Here is a 16,280-nt window from a genome sequence, read left to right as displayed (position 1 = left end):
AATTAATTTTGAAAGGAGGACCTGTAGTTCATCCCAGAGAGTGGGAGAATTTCTAGAAATCCTTTCAATTGTCACAAAGTCCAGAATTTTAAACAGAAAACCCCACCAAATATTATTTTATAATTCTGTGGTTCTCAACCAAAGTGCACACTGAACATATTTTGGGACCCCACTCCAGATCTACTGAAGCCAAATCTTGGGTCCTTTGGCAAGTGAAACTGGCAAACTTGCCACCATGCGATTCTGATTCCTGCACTTGGATGGGAACCACAGAAAAGGTTACTCAGATCAAATGGACCCCAGGTGACCCTGGTGGAGCCTTTTCTTTCTCAAGAGATGTTTATTTCTTCCTTCCAGTTGCTCAGGCCAAGAGCGTTGGCATCATCCTTAACTTTTATTCTCACACCTCACATCCAATCCGTCAACAAATCTTGTGGGCTCCGTCTACTTTCAAAATGCTTCTAAGAAAAATAAATGTGTTCATATACCTAGGATTCATCACTTTCGCTGATACCCTAATAAAGTCTTTTTTTCTATCAAGAAGCTATAGTGATTCTTTAAAATTAAAGTTTAATCATTTCATTTCTTTGCTCCAAAACCTCCTGTGGCTCCCCTTTCAGTGACAGTAAAAGACAAAGTCCTGACCTTAGCATTCAGGGCCCTGCTGACCTAGACCCTGCCACCTGTCTGCCCTCTCCTCCTATGCTCTGCTTCTCCAGCCACGGTGGCCTCTTTGCTCCTCTTAGCACATTCTCATCTCAGGTCCTGCTCATTGGCTCTTCTCTCTTTCAGCACATCTGTCCTCCACGGGCATCCACATGGCTAACTGCATCACCTCCAAGTCTTTGTTCACGTGGCCTTTTCTGTGACCTCCTCATGGTTACTCTGACTGATCTTGGGTGGTCTCAGCCTGCAGGAACTCAAAGCAGGGCTTGGGTTCCCAGCCAGAGATAGAGGCTAGGTCACGGCAGTGAGTGCACCAGAGCCTAGCCACTAGACCAGTGGTCAGTGACAAGGGCCCTGGTCCTTCAGTTTTGCAGAAAGGAATTCCTGCAAAGATGGAAAGTAGTGAAGCAAGTGTTTATTAGGAGGAAAAAGAGTACAGTGTGGATAGACACATGGGTGGACTCTGGGACAGAATCACTGAGTTGCAACCTCATGGCAGTTTGAATTACTTTTATGGGGCATTTCTTCCAGGTTTCCTTTGGCCAATCATCTTGATTCACAGTCTCTATTTGGCGTATCTCAGGATCCCCCCATGTAGGCACACCCATCTCCTAGCCAAGATGAATTCTACCAAAAATGTCTATGGGTAGAGCATCCCTTGACATCACTCCCTGTTTGATCTCCAAGAAAACTTTCCGTGCTGTTGTGTGGCTGGGGAGGTCTCCTGACTTCCAGAATGAGAAATATGTGGTCTGGGCCGGGCCTAGTCTTCCCCCTTATTTGTCCTGCTATTCTCTTCTTGGAGTTTCAGTCCACAGGGACTGAATCTCCAATCACTTTACTCTGGGAGAGGGGAGTACCTAGTTCACGACCACCCCAATTTCCTTTATCCCTCTCCCAGTTGCTCCCAGTTGCTCTTACTCTGATCTACTTTTCCTTTCTCCCCCAAAGCACTTATCACCTTCCTATAGATAACGTATTTACTGTGTTTTGTTTATTCTTGATCTTCTGTTCCTAGAATATAAGCCCCATAATGCCAGAATCTGTATTTGTTTTGTTTCCTAATGTATCCCGAACTGTGGTGTTGGAGAAGACTCTTGAGAGTCCCTTGGACAGCAAGGAGATCCAACCAGTCCATCCTTAAGGAAATCAGTCCTGAATATTCATTGGAAGGACTGATGTTGAAGCTGAAACTCCAATACTTTTTGCCACCTGATGCGAAGAACTGACTCATTTGAAAAGACCCTGATGCTGGGAAAGATTGAAGGTGGGAGGAGAAGGGGACGACAAAGGATGAGATGATTTGATGGTATCACTGACTCAATGGACATGAGCTTGAGTAAACTCTGGGAGTTGGTGATGGACAGGGAGGACTGGCTTGCTGCAGTCCCCGGGGATGCAAAGAGCCGGACACGACTGAGCGACTGAACTGAACTGAATGTATCCCAAGCCACCAGAACACTACAGAGCACACAGTAAATGCTCAATAAATACTTATATCATTTAATGAATACAAATTCCCAAATCCTGAGAGAGCAGACTAAGTGCTGAATGCTGCCTCCACAAAGTTCGATTCTAACTGGGTTTGCTGCTATGGGGACAATCAGAGCCTGTCTGAGATTTTAAGACCTTTGTGGTCCTGTTGCTAGAAATGCCATGAAGTAGGGTACCCCTGTTTTTCAAATCAAGAGCTGAGAGTTGTTGAACTTCTTCTATGCTGACAACCAACAGCTAAATCAAATCGTTGTTAGAAATTTTACTTTAGCTGCATGTTTGTGTGTTATGTTTTATTACGGAGGAAAAGGAGTGAAACAGAATATGGCTTTAGTCCTAGGACCTCCAGCTTCTACCTGATGGGTAGGGGTCAAAAACCAAACTGTAAGAGGGTCACTCTCTGAAACAAGTTAATAACAGAAATGCAATTCATTGCAGAGAACATTTTTTTTTTAAGAGAAGGAGATTCCACTTCAATATCTATTTTTATTTTATTGAACATTATTTTAATCTCCCCTCAAAATGGTTCGCCCAGCAGGATAGAGAGATCAAGAGCATCATGGCGGCGATCTGAGGCGGTAGCACTCACCCTCGCTGGAAACAGACTCTGAAACCTTCCCCCTCCCAGGACAATGCTCTTAATTAGCCGCACCATATTTCTCAGAGAACAAAAGCTCTCCACCCCTCACAGGAAAAGCTTTTCCAGGAGATATCTCGTTGGGGAAGCGCCAGGCACACAACAGAGAGAGAACAGACAGGCTGTTCTGGGCTTTGCAAAGAGACACAAACTCTGGATTCCCGCGGGAGCTACAGAGGTTAGCCGGCACATTTTTTCTCCACGTGACAAGCATGTGCTTCACAAGCCCTGAGGTGACCAACTTCAGAGGCCCCCTTTTCTCCTCCCTCTCCCTTGGCTCCTACTTGAGAGGGTTAGGGACCTTGGCGGTGGGTGGCAAAATCAGTTGGAACCATCTCCAGAATCGAGCATCTGGGGAGCAGTAGGGAAGGAACTGGGAGTTTATTTCAGGTGACAGACATAGAGCAGGCCCCTATTTTTTCCTGCGACTAGAATAATATTTCTGGAACGGGGAGGCTTGAATCATATGTCTCTTCATATCACTGTGTGGGAAGTCTCAGTTACCAGCCTAACAATGGAAGAGATGCTGGTGCTTTTAGGACTTGGTGGGGGCCCAGCAAAGGAGTCTGGGAGCTTGAGGGGGGAGGAGGGGTGGAGGGGGAAGGTGGGGGAAGGTGGGGGAGGGGGAGATGGGGCAGGGGTGGGAGGGGAGAGTGCAAGCAGACAAGGCAATGAAGGGCAAAAGCACTGCCTCACCTGAGCCTGTTTGGGGAGCAAAGAGGAGAGGGTGAGTCTTCTTTCCAATAACAGTTTTGCCCTTCTCCCCCTCCCCCGCTCACCCACATTAAATGTGTTTTTTGAAAAACACTGAGAAAAAAAAAAATCTTGTTTAAGTGCCTCTTCCTGTGTAAGTCCACTGTCAGGAAAGGAAAATCCAAACGGCTCAAATAGTCTATTTTTGTGCCCAGAGGCTCCAGGCCCTGCACACAGACTCTTCCTTACCCTGAAGGAAAGGAAACTGGGTGTGAGGCCTCCCTGTCACAGAGGCCGGAACTGAGGAACTGGTGTTACTCGAAGGCCTGGTCCCCGTACAACCTCCATTTTAGGAAATAAAGATATAGTACGGGATGCTTTGGGGCTGGCCTGAGTGGTGTTGGTAAAAGAAAAGAAAACCTTCTCTGATTATTCTGTCGGTAAACAATCGTGGCGCTAGATTTTAACTGGAAAATTCAGTCCGTTGCCTCAGTGTTGTGCTTCCCCTAGTTGTTCAGGATTGTTGCTCTCGCCTGCCTCCTGGCTACCAGGCAGATAAGAATGAGAAGCCTGATTAAGGGTTTTGATACCAGGCCAAGTCAAAGTCCTAAGTTGTAACAAGCGTAATAAACAGCAGCCGCCTAGGTAGCTAAGGCCTCTCTTTGTGCATTTTGCTTCAGTTGTCTACACCATTCGCAAGTTTGCTGTTTCTCCTCTGTACAGCCTTTTACCCAGTTCAAGTGTGGTGCTTAGGACCTCCAACCAAGGAAATGGGGTTCAGACCACTCCCCCTTCCAGTCCAGCATGGCCTTGCCTCCACTTTGCTGGAGACTGCCTTTTGTGAGGACCACAGGGTACACTGAGAAGGGCGGGCCAGCTTATGACAGCCACACCTCGCAGGCTATTCCTGTCTCCTCTGCTATCTCCCCTGTGAAGCTGACCTTAAAAAGAAACCTCTGGTTTTAAAGGGTTTCCTGGGGAGTTGGTAACTGGGGATGGAGGAAGGAAACCGGAGAGGTCCAGCTAAAGGCAGAGACTAATTCTTTATTGACTTATTAACAGTGACCCTGGCTCAGGCAGAGCCTCCTAAAATACAGATCTGATCATGGCACTACCCTTGCTCCTAATCCTTCAATGACTCCCCAGTACCCTTAGAATAATGTCTCCATATCCCCCTGAAGGCTCCTCATCAGCCGGCCTTGGCTTGCCCTGCTCTCCCCCACCCCCACCCCCACCCCGCCAAGACACACACACATACACACTCACTGTGTAGCACACATCCCCTGCCCTCCCTGCCCTCCCTGCCCAATTCCACCAGTTGAATTCTACTGAATTTCTTTACAGATCCTTAAATAGCTGCTTCTTCTCTTGCCCAGCTTTCAAGCATGCCTTTCCTTGCTGCTCCTAACTCATCCTTTAAATTCTTTCATTGACTATTTCTATTCCATAACTCGGAGGTAGGTTTCTCCCCTGTGAGGTCTCACAAGCCTTCTACTAAACCTAACACTTACACACTACTTTGTCATTACGTGTTCATTTGTCTGTCTGCCCTGCTGGATGGTAAACACCTGAGGGCAGGACTAAGGCGTCTGTCTTGCCCACTGTTTTCTTCCCAGTGTGCTGGCAAGGGTTCGTTGAATAAATGGGCATTATGCCAACATGACAAAAGAAGTCCCTCTGGTTCTCCCCAGACTTGTATTTGCATGTTTATTTAAGTGTCTGCTGAGACACTAGGAAGAGCCCTGAATTAAAAAGACATGTTTTGGGACTTCCCTGGTGGCCCAGGGGCTAAGACTTTATTCTCCTAATGCAGGGAGCCTGCATTTGATCCTTGGGTCAGGGAACTAGATCCCACATGCTGCAACTAAGAGTTCAGATGCCACGGCTAAAAGATTTCACAAGCTACCGCTAAGACCCCAGGCCGCTAAATAAATTAATTAATTGATATTTTAAAAGAAAAGGCTTGTGTGGGACTGCCCTGGACCGCCTTTCTCCTTTTCCATGATGCCTTCCCAGAGACCCTGATGTGTAATTTTCCCAGTCAGCTCAGGGCCACTGGTGGAGTTCCTTGTTTGTGCGTATACTGGCACCTGTTTGTGTCATATTTAGTCATTTATTCTATTTTTCCTTACTTTGAAACTTAATTTACAATTAATTATATTTTCCAAATGGTTTCATACGTATGCTTTAATCTTTCCCTACATTTTTCTTGAAAATAGGAAGATTGTCTTCTTTTTGCAATCCTTTTAGTATCTAATGTTGTTCACAATCTGTGTTCAATGAATAAAGGTAGGATAACAAAGTGAAACTTTTCTTTAGGAATTGAATTTATTGCAGTGCCATTGTGGAAATGCCTGCTTGATATATTTGCCTGCTGATGTGGCAACTGGACTGTTTCTTAAAGGAAACTGCGGTTCCAGGATGGGCTTGGAAACTATAGCCCAGAACTATGAGGGCGCCACAGCCCTGGTCCATTGGCAGAAATCCCACCGCCTGGGGAAAACGTTGTTCCAGGGTGCCCTCTAGTGATCTGAGGTACCACTAGGTCAGAAGCCAGGGCAGCAGGAAGCAGGATCCAGGGGAAAGCCTAATAAAACTACAGATGCCAGATTGTGATGCCAGTTGGGAGACCAGTCCTTCTCATCAGTACCTTCGGGGTTCTGATGCATGGCCCACAGGTCACACTTTGTGGAATACAGACTGGGTGATGCCCATCAGAGAAAATGTGCCAACGCATAGTCTGAGAACAATCAGTCTCATTTTTCTGCTTGTCAGGCTGGACCACTGACTGCTGGCTGACTATTCAGATGTGGATGTGAGTGAGAAAGAGGGAGAGACAGAGGTAGCCTAGATCTTTGGAATGAAATACAATCCAGGATGCACAAGAAGAGTCAGCAGCATTTTTAGCTGGACCACTGAGCAAATGTTTTAGGTAGATCGTGTTATTAATACCGTCTCTTTTCTCCAGTCTAATGGAGGGGAGCCCCTCTCCTCTTTTGGTGCCCTTCCCAGCAATGGGTTCTTATTGCACACACACTCCATGGTGAACACTGTGTCAGACTGTTGACATATATCAGTATATTATCTCTGGAAGTCCCTGGAATGATCCCAAGTAAGGTATGCATTATGCCATACAAGCAGGGGGAAAGATTGCAGGGCAGCTAGTTCAAGCATAGGCACCAGCTAGAAACCACTTTCAGAGAAGGTGATGGCACCCCACTCCAGTACTCTTGCCTGGCAAGTCCCATGGACCGAAGAGCCGGGTAGCCTGCAGTCCATGGGGTCGCTAAGAGTTGGACACGACTGAGTGACTTCCCTTTCACTTTTCACTTTCATTCATTGGAGAAGGAAATGGCAACCCACTCCAGTGTTCTTGCCTGGAGAATCCCAAGGACGGGGGAGCCTGGTGGGCTGCCATCTATGGGGTCACACAGAGTCGGACACGACTGAAGTGACTTAGCAGCAGCAGCAGCAGCAGAAACCACTTTCCTGAATTCTGTACTTATGTTCTGTTAAGAAAACTCACGAGCAAGATAAATAGAGCAAAAACCGCATCCTTTCTCTATTGTAAAGGAGCTAATTCCTACTCTGAAACCAAGTAACATCCATCAGTGATAAAAAATTTTTTTCATCTCTGAATTCCTATCTGTACAGTCATCCCTTGATAACCTGGGGAAGTGGCAGGGGAAAGAATTTGTTCCCACACCCCCAGTGGATACTCAAATCTACAGATGCTTAAGTGCCTTGTATAAAATGGTATAATACAGGGACTTCCCTGGTGGTCCAGTGGTTAAGACTCCACGCTTCCAATGCAGGGGGCATGGGTTTGATCCCTAGTTAGGGAATTAAGATCCCACAGGCCACGTGGCACAACCAAAGGGAGAAAAAAAAAAGTATTAATATAGTACAGTCTGCCTCCATATCCACAGATGTGGCACCCACGGATGCAGAGGGCTGACTGTACTTTCCTTCCTTCCTCTTGATAATTTCAGTTGAAGGCTGCTTCTTTAATTAAGGGCTGTTAGCACATTAAAATGTTTGTTGAACCTTGCAAGGTGATAAATTACGCTGATTTGCAGTCTAGTACTTAGGTCTAATTATTTTATGTACTTTCCCCTGTACTAACAGCACCTAATGAATTCAGTTAAATGGTAAAAATCACATTTATTGAGTGTCGATGTGTCCGGACACTGTGTCGGCTGTGGAAATGTAAAGGAGACTAGGTGAGGCTGAGTGCCTACCCCACGGGGTATGAGAGTCTAGAGAGGATATTATCTCTGATGCAATGTGATGAGTACCTTATCAGAAATATGATCCCAGGGTTAGGATAGCACAGGACAATTACTTGTCTCCATGGGTCAGAGAAATGCTATCACAGATATACTCTTAATATTCCAAACATTGACGAACATTAGGATTTTCATGGGGAGTGGGGAAAACCCTATCATTCATTTCCAAACTATCTTGGATCAAATCACTCTTCTCCCAAATAACAATGTTTTCTTTCATACTACCCCCCTCCTCCCTTACTATATCTTTAAAACAAAACATAAGATGCTGGCCTGATACCATCTGATTTCAGTCCTGCTCCTTAGCTTGTCTGGAAAGCTTTAAGCATAGGCTCACAGAGCCCTTAATGAGAAAGCTCATTAAAAAGCTGTCTGAAATGGGGAAACAAATTATATGCACAACACAGCCCACTCTTTTCCTCTTCATTTCCTTCTCCCCTTCCCAGACTGTGACATTATAAATGAGAAGGCGAAGTGAGTCATCAGATCGGAAAAAGGCACTGTTGCATGGATCTGTCTTTACCTTGCCGCTTTGATGACATTTATCTTGCTTCACTGCAGCACTGAAATGTTGCCCAAACAGCAGGAGGGCCCTGTGTGTGTAATGATGGCCTTGGTAAAGCCTTTGATTGTGTGTATTTGGGTGGAACTTGAGCTTGTAATTGGGGAATGCGCACATTGTCAGATTTCAGAGCCTCTCCCTAGAAAGCTTGTTTATTCCTGGGGAAAGGGGAAGTTTCTTTCCTTCTAGGTGTATCTGTGACCACCTTTGGAAGGTTTTCTCTGGAGTATAACTTCAGGATGGCAACAGTCATATTCAGGGCTGACCCAGCTACAAGGTGTCTTATTAAGTCACCCCGTACTCCTCTCAAGTGGGGAATTTCATGAGCTAGGATTGGCTTCCAGCCTCCTGGCTCAAAAGGAAGTGATGGTAGTGATTGTCCACTGGGAGGAAGACATGGGAGGTGGGTTTTATTTTTTTCTTCCTTCTTCTCATCTTGGAGTTTGCAAAAGGAATGCTACAAATACCAAAAAAATCCTTCCACACCTGGTAGCTGGGCAATGTTTGTGAGGAAAAGAAAATCCTTTGCCTTGCCCCTTGATGTATATAAATTGCTAGGGTTGAAACACTTACAATAAAACGCTTGCCACCTGGTTCTTTTCTGTACTGAGGCAGAGAGCTCCTATCCTTTAAAATGCAGAAGACTAAGGTTGAGGTCCTGCCTGTAAGCTTCCTGGCTGTTTGACTCTTGAGAACTTGCCAAATGCCTCTGAATCTCTAAGCTTACCATATGCCAGGCCCTGTGCCAGGCATCAGGAATGCAGAAATAGAGAAGTCGCTGGCTCCACCCTGCAGTCCGGTGTAATCTCTTGGGGAGACAGGTGCAAACACAGTTACAACACAATGTGGGATGTGCTTTGTGGAAGCTACAGAGGAGTTCCCAGAGAAACGAGAGGAGGGGGACTCTGTATGTTCTGGAAATGGGAGAAGAGTGAGAAGGTGAGCGGTGGTGAGACTGTGGTTAGGGAAGGGCTCCCAAATCAGGAGCTTGAGCAGGATTTTGAAAAAACAGAGATTTCTTCCTTAAAGAGAGAGCGAGAAAGATGGTAGAAAGAATGCTGGCTAACAACATTAAAGAAGTGGCAGAGGAAAGGAACCTTAAGAACAAAACTGGGCAGTGGGTTGAGAAGTAAGAGGAGAACCAGCAGAGACTGGCTTCAAATGCTGCAAGAGGGAGGCCAACTGGGATAGGGACTGACTGACAAGTATCCATTGGACCTGTGGCATTTAGGGGAAGAACAGAGTGGAGAGCAAATGGGAAGAGAGCAACAGAGCCAATGAGCATATGCCTTTTATTATTATTATTATTATTGAGATATAATTGGTTTACAATATTATATTGATTTCCAGTGGACAGTATAGTGAGTCAGTATTTTTACAGATTGTACTCCATTAAAAGTTACTATAATTCCTTGTATAATACATCTTTGTAGGTTATTTATATTATACATAATAGTTTGTAGCTCTTAATCCTTTTCCCCATGGTGCCCCTTCCTCCTTCCCTCCTGCCACTGGTAACTGCTAGCTTGTTTGTTGTATCTTAAATGTTTCTTATTATATTCACTGGTATGTTTTACTTTTCAGATTGCACATGTGATATCATACAGCATCTGTCATTCTCTATCAGACTTATTTCACTAAGCATAATAGTCTCTAGATCTAGCTATGTTACTGCAAATGGCAGAATTTCATTCTTTTTTTATGGCTGAGTAATATTCCACTGTGTTTACATCCAACATCTTTTTTATCCATTCATCTTTTGATGGATACTTGGATTGCCTCTATATGTTGGCTATTGTAAACAGTGCTGCTGTGAACACTGGGGTCCATGTATCTTTTCAAATTAGCATTTTAATTTTTTCCAGGTACATACTTAGAAGTGGAATTGCTGGATCATATAACAGTTCTATCTAATGAGCATATTTTTAACACTGAATGGACTTGTGTGTATGTGTGTGTGTTGAGTTTTTTAGAATCACAAAGAGATGAGAGATGAACAAAGATTTTTGTTGGGTTTGTTTATGATTAAAGCATGTATATAGTTATATACCATAGGACAGGAGGCTGTGGAGAGGAAGAAGTTAATTTCAAGGGGAGAGATGGGATTAAATGGGCTTAATTCCTACCTTATGGAGTCCTTTAGGAAATGGTGAAGGACAGGGAAGCCTAGGGTGCGGCAGTCCATGGGGTCGCAAAGAGTCACACATGACTTAGCGACTGAAAAACAATGAGTCTTTCTGAGGATTAAATGAATCTCCTGGGGAACCCTTTTTGTAATGAGATACACACATGTGAATATGATTATCCTGCTATTGAAATAAAACCTGAGTGCATCACAAGGCATTTGAGCTCACTTATCGCTGGGCTTCTGAGATAGGCAAATCTCCCTCTCCATAGCCTTTTTGTGTGAGCTGCTTTCCTATTTCCTCTTACCACCACTTTAGACCTAGAGCCCAAGAATGAATTGAGCCTTCCTTGACATTTCTTCCTGCCAAACAACACAACTCACCAGTTCCCCTGGATCACAACAGGAAGCTGGGGGTTGATAAGTGAGAAGCAATTAAGGGAGATGACAGGAGCCTCTGCTTTGTCAGGAGGTGGAACTCACATCCAGCTCTCTTAGAAACTTGCTTTGTCAGTTTATTAACTTTTTATCAGATAACTCTGGAGCCACATGGGCTGTGAAGTAGACTGTCTCTCATAGACACCAGTGACCCCTTTTCCATCTCAGTTTCATGAACTATTAAGTCTCATTAGGGCAGGGATTTTTTGCCTGTTTTGCTCACTAGCGATTAGAACAGTCTGGCACAGGGGTGGTGTCTAATAAGTACTAACATTATTAAGTGAATGAATTTATCCATTCATCTTTCCATTGACTCTGTCGAAATGGACCAACCATTAAGCTCATCCTAGATAAACAAAGAATACTTGCTATCATTTTTTAAAAAAGTACATTCTGTGCCAGGCACTTTACATATATTAGATTACAATCATTTTACAAATGGGAAAACAAGACCCAGAAAGAGGTCACTTGGATGAGGATATATGGCTGGAAAGTGGTGAAGCTGGAATTCCTCCCTGAACCCATGCTCTTTCTATACCACCATCTGCTTCTCCTTTCTCATCTCTCACCATTCTCTGACTCAAATCATAACTTCAGTCCCAGCTGACCACCTATAATTCCTTGAATGTGCCACCTTCTCTCATACATTTCTTTGCCTGGGGCATGTTTAATTCTGCTCTTTGTTTGGCTAATTCTTCCTCATCCTTCTTCTAGGAGGCTTTCTTGAAATGATGCTCTCCAGGTGGGGTAGATTGACCTTCTCTGTGCTCTCACAGCCTCCTTTGCAGCCCAAGGTCACAGGATATTTCACAGGCCTTATAGAAATCTTTTTTTTTTTTTCCCATGCTGCATGATTTTCAGGATCTTACTGCCCAGACCAAGGATCGAACTCATGCCTCCTGCAGTGGAAGCACAGATTGCTAACAGCTGGACCACCAGGGAAGTCTCTTAGAAGCCTATTTTTATGTGCCTTTCTCCAGTAGATGGTGAGAGGTTCAAGGATAGGCCTGCCTTCATAATAAGAGCTGCCATTCATTGAGGGCTGCCATGTGCCGGCTTTTCTGATTTAATTCTCACAGCTACCACCTGAGGAGGCCATTATTACACTTGTTTTATAGATGAAAACAAAGATGGAGGCTTAGAGAGGTTAAATAACTTTCCCAAGGTCACAATGGCTAAGTGACTAAGGCAGGAATCCAACATAGGTACATCTGGTTCCAAGGCCTAAATTCTTTTCTTTTTCTTATGTTATCATCAGAACCATCCACAGTGCTCACAGTTTAACTGTTGGGATAAACAGATAAATACCATCTGAACAATGAGATTAGCAAGCTAATCCAAGTTTATAAAGCTCTTGGGGGAAACATGTAGAAGGAAAGGAGTTGTCCTCTTTGGGGGATGTGGGGTTGGAAAGGCTTCATAAAGTTGCCAGACTGCTTGGGAACTTATAAACTGATTCCATAATGATGGCTTAGAATGGAAAATAGATTCCTGCATCAAATATTGGTGGTTAGTTTTGGGGCCCACGGCAGACATAGCCCAGGTCACCACTGCTTCCAAATGAGTCCCTCTGGGTGCCAGGAATTTAGTCCAAATGCCTGCTGGTACCTGCTTAAGTGATGACTGGTAACCAGGCAACCCAGGCAGCACATTGTTTCATTAATATCTTTCCGTGTGTGTGTGTGTGTGTGTGTGTGTGTGTGTGTGAAAACTACTTTACATAATCACATTTTTCACCTTACTATACTTTAAATAAAATCAATACATTTTCAAGCTCTTGGCTATAAGGAATAGGGTAGTACTTCTAATTATGTGTTACCTTTTCCTGCTCTTGTGTCTTAACTGCAGGCATCCCTGGAGGCTGGTTTCTCTCTATTCTCCTCTTCAGGGACTTCATCTATTTTCTAGGCTTGAACTACTGTAAAATTCCTATAAAATTAAACTTAAAACTACAAGTAAAAAGCATGGCTCTGTAATGTGTGGCACAATACCCTCTTTGTCTGCCACGCAAACAGTGGGTGGCCGGCCTCTGACATCAGGCAATTAGGAGGCTTCTAAACTGCTCCTTTCCTAGCTGTGGCCTTGGGCAAGTGTCTTACTCTGCATTCCCAATCTTTAAAAAAGTGGAAATAATAGTAATAGGACTATTGTGAGGACTAAGAAAATAATGCAAAAGCACTTAGTGACTGGTTTGTTCTAAGTTACCAGTAAGTGCTAGTTGTAGCAATCATTATTATCACTTGGATCACTGGCAGGATAAAGCAATTTGGATGACAGTGATTTGAAACTTATGAAGTATTATGAAAATGTGAAATATTATTATGTGTATTGTATTGTGTGAAATCCAAAGAGCTTGATAGAAAGGGCATTAAATAAGAAATCAGGAAAGCCAGGTCCTAACAGATCCTAATGCTACTTTAGCCAGTAACATGCAGTATGACCTTGGGCCAGTCCCTCTCTGAGCCTTCGCCTTCTCACTTGTAGATGAAGCAGTTTTTAAAATCATCTTTTTAAGAAACTTATTTATTTTTAGCTGTGCTGAGTCTTTCTCGCTGTGACTGGACTTTCTCTAATTGCGGTGAGCAGGGGCTACTCTTCCTTGTCTTGCACGGGCTTCTCGCTGCAGAGACTTCTCTTGTGGGGCATGGGCTCTGTGGTGCTCAGGTTTCAGTAGTGGTGGCTCTCTGGCTCCAGAGCGCAGACTCAGTAGATGTGGCACACGGAATTAGTTGCTCTGGGCATGTGGGATCTTCCTCAACCATAGATCCAACCCGTGGGCCATGCATTGCAAGGTGGATTCTCAACCACTAGACCACAGGGGAAGCCCCATTGCTTAGATCATTTTGATGAGCCACCCCACCTGTGAAATTCTATTATTCCATGAATTTTGGTCCCATGAAGCAGATAAATTATGTCACAAATCTTATAGCATTCTTGGAATAGACTAGAAGGTTAACATATATCAATAACCAAAGTCCATCTCTGAGGCTGATAAAAGTTAACCCTGACTCCAACATTCAGAAAGAGCAATCTGGGGGAATCCAATGAAAAGGCAAACTACAGCAAAGCTCAAGGCTCATTGGAGACATCTTTTTGGTAGAGGATAATAATACATCTATAACGGCAATACTGCACTGGTCAGAAAAAAAGCATCAGATTATGTGTATCAGGCAGATGCATCCTTAAACAGGAAAGTATGTGCAAGACCCTTTAACATTTTTGGATGTGGCTTTGAACAATAAAGTGCTGGTAGCTCTCTTACCAGAGAAGGCAGTGGCACCCCACTCCAGTACTCTTGCCTGGAAAATCCCATGGACGGAGGAGCCTGGTAGGCTGCAGTCCACAGGGTTTCTGAGGGTCGGACACGACTGAGCGGCTTCACTTTCACTGTTCACTTTCATGCATTGGAGAAGGAAATGGCAACCCACTCCAGTATTCTTGCCTAGAGAATCCCTGGGATGGAGGAGCCTGGTGGGCTGCCATCTATGGGGTCGCACAGAGTCGGACACGACTGAAGCGACTTAGCAGCAGCAGCAGCAGCAGCAGCAGCAGCAGGAGCTCTCTTACACAGCTTGTGGGGCATCAGTCTTTTTACCTTCCTAATGTACCAAGTATCTACTTTGTGTTAGATGTGGCGGTACACTGGGTTACTGAGACACACAGACTCTATTCTCAAGATGCTGTCAAACTATTGGATAAAGCATTTTAACCCTGTGAGCTACTTTTACATGTTCAGTGTAGTCCTGCGTGGTGTTAATGTTGTTTATATATTGCTTTTCTACTATTCTGTGAAAGCATAGCTGTTTGTGTAATCATCTCTCTACCCTCTGCCTTCTAGCAGCTTCTGGGTGTTAAATATTATCTCTTCAAGTGAGTTGTACCAGAAGGAAGAGTCATCTGTTACTCTTTTACTTCCTAATGAGCCCTCAAACTGGTTTATAGGGCAATTATAGATTCGTTCTCTTTCTTCTCCGAGGACTGATTAGTCCAGATTTAGCTGCTTGTTCTCCCCCAGGACTCAAATTATATTCTCCCTCCCCTCTTTCCTACCTTGCTGGTGGTGGTTTAGTGGCTAAGTTGTGTCCGACTCTTGTGACCCCATCAACTAGCCTACCAGGCTCGTTTGTCCATGGGATTTCCCAAGCAAGAATCCTGGAGTGACTTGCCATTTCCTTCTCCACTTTCATAACTTACCCCCACAGAAAACAAAATAACCAAAAATGATAACAAAAACTAGATAGTACTGTGTGGTGGCAGCCCATTGATGGGTAAACTAAATACTTTTGCCACTGTAGCAACTACTATTAAATGTCTTATCACTTACCTTTGAAGTTCTATGGAAAAATGAAAGTTATTTTGCATATAAGTGCTTAAAATCCCCTCAATTACCTAAGATACTTTCATTTCCTTCCAAGATTCTTCTGAAAGGGACGTCTGCTATTTTTTTCAGATACTGTTATGAATGTAGAATGAAGTATTGATAGATTTCTTCAAACTCACTGATTTTCATTTTCCCTGAGGATGACAAGGATATTATGAAAATGACGATAGAAAAATTTCCATAAGAATACTTAATAAAAAATTAAAAAACCTGATGCTTAAAGACACTTCCAATTATCTGAAAAGTTGATAATATGTAACAGTGACAGACTTTATTTTGGAGGGCTCCAAAATCACTGCAGATGGTGACTGCAGCCATGAAATTAAAAGATGCTTGCTCCTTGAAAGAAAAGTTATGAGCAACCTAGACAGCTTATTAGAAAGCAGAGACATTACTTTGCCACAAAGGTCTGTATATTCAAAGCTATGGTTTTTCCAGTAGTCTTGTATGGATGTGAGAGTTGGACTATAAAGAAAGCTGAGCACTGAAGAATTGATGCTTTTGAACTGTGGTGTTGGAGAAGAGTCTTGAGAGTCCCTTGGATTGCAAGGAGAACCAACCTGTCAATCCTAAAGGAAATCAGTCCTGAACATTCATTGGAAGGATTGATGTTGAAGCTGAAACTCTAATACTTTGGCCACTTGATTCAAAGAACTCTCATTTCAAAAGACCCTGATGCTGGGAAAGGTTGAAGGTGGGAGGGGAAGGGGATGACAGAGGATGGGATGGTTGGATGGCATCACTGACTTGACGGACATGAGTTTGAGCAAGCTCTGGTAGTTGTTGATGGACAGGGAAGCCTGGCGTGCTGCAGTCTGTGGGGTTGCAAAGAGTCAAATACAACTGAGCAACTGAACTAAACTGGAGTACTAACTCAACTGTTCAGTGATAAATGTGTATTAGGTGCCTAAAAGTTGCATTGTGCAAAGTACAAACATAAAGGAGATTAAGAAATAGGTGTTCTTTCAAGGAGCTCAATTAAACACTGCTTGCTT

Source organism: Capra hircus, chromosome 16, assembly GCF_001704415.2.
Source record: "Capra hircus breed San Clemente chromosome 16, ASM170441v1, whole genome shotgun sequence".
In the NCBI taxonomy this organism is placed as follows: Eukaryota; Metazoa; Chordata; class Mammalia; order Artiodactyla; family Bovidae; genus Capra; species Capra hircus.
This window is presented reverse-complemented; position numbering follows the sequence as displayed.